Genomic DNA, 1,650 nt, shown 5'->3' with positions numbered 1-1,650 from the left:
AAGGAAAACTGGTAGCGTCTGTGGAGAGGGATAAAGAGCGGGAGATTCGGACCGAGAAGCTTCCTGACGATGAAACATCAGCTCTTTGTTCCTCTCCGCAGATGCTGACTGACCTGCTGAGTATCTCCAGCATTTTGGGGGTGCTGGGCCAGGTTTGGCCGATGTTAATTCGGGGCCGTTTGAAACCCAATTGAAGGCCGAGCACAGGCAGCAAGAAAGTGGCTGGAAGTGGGCCAGAGGTCAGACAGCGGGGAACCTGGTCCAATACAGTCATTTCTCGTTAAAATAAGGGCCAAGTCCATCGAGTTACAGGTTACGAACATCCGACTTACAGTCAACTCATACTTACGAACTGAGGAAGGAGAACGCCGTCCGCCATTTTAAGTTGGATCGCAACGCCGTCCGCCATTTTAAGTCGTTGCCGTTCACACTGTGTTGAGTGTTTAACTTTGAACCTGGCTTAAATTTTTCTTAGCAAGATTCACCCTGACCCCCGCCCTGTTCTGGTCGGCTGGTGGCACAGTGAGATCAGCGCTGGGCTGGAGAACTGAGGTCCCCGAGTTCAATCCAGTGACTCCCGCACCATCCGTGCCGGGTTGATGTTGAGCTCGCAACTCGACCTCGTAAAAAAAAACCCACTGCCACCTCCAGTTTAAATTCCCACACAGAATATTGTGGAGGATCAAATACCCAAACCCAGCACAGCCCCCACTTGTCCCATTTAGCCTGTCTCAATGTGGTGGTCCTTAGGACCCAGCGGACCTCGGGAGCCGGCGCAGGTCAGGACCCACCGCCCGCAGTGTTTCTGTTCCATTGACGGGAAGCGATCGTGATTGAAAATAAAGTGGAAATAATAAAATGTTTGGAAAGAGGTGAAACGCCATCGGTCATTGGAAAAGTGTTAGGCTACAGTCGGTCAATGATTAGAACAATTTTAAAGGATAAAGTGAGAAAGGCCCTGATGAAAGCTACAATCATTACTAAGCAACACAGTGGTTTAATTATTGGAATTAAGTTTCCTAAGTGTTTTATATGCATAGAAAGGTAAAATATATACTATATACTAAGACAAACGCTGGACTAACTGACACTAAATACTGGATGTACCTGTTCTGACTTATGTACACATCCGACTTAAAGACGGGCTCAGGAACGGAACTCGTTCGTAACCCGGGGACCGCCTGTACGTAGGGCTGCTCGAGGACGCACGGGGCTCTGCATCACTCAACCCACCAACCCGTTTGTAGAGGCTGGGAGGAAACCGGAGCACCCAGAGGAATCCCACGCGAGACAGCGGCGGCGGATTGAGAACGGGATCGAGGGGAAGGCACTCCGATGGTCAGACTTGCACCCGCACAGAGGAAAAGGGGTTAATACTGGTCGATTATTCACGGGTAAATTGTTCCAGGCCCAAGGCGCGCCACCTGGAGGCGCTGCGGCAGCATAGCGGTCTCGGCAAATCTTCCTCTGGTCCGACTGCTGAATTTCAGGGCCAAATGTCGACTTTGTTGTCTACAAGGTGGGGGACGGTCGATTACGGACGGTGGGATGGGGAGATCTGCGAGATGGGGCACCGATTTGCAACCCCAGTCCCGGCTAACGCTTGAGAAAGAGTGAGAGAGAAAAAACAGAAAAAATTACAACTCTGCC

This window comes from Hypanus sabinus, chromosome 31 (genome assembly GCF_030144855.1).
Source record: "Hypanus sabinus isolate sHypSab1 chromosome 31, sHypSab1.hap1, whole genome shotgun sequence".
NCBI classification, from domain to species: Eukaryota; Metazoa; Chordata; class Chondrichthyes; order Myliobatiformes; family Dasyatidae; genus Hypanus; species Hypanus sabinus.
This window is presented reverse-complemented; position numbering follows the sequence as displayed.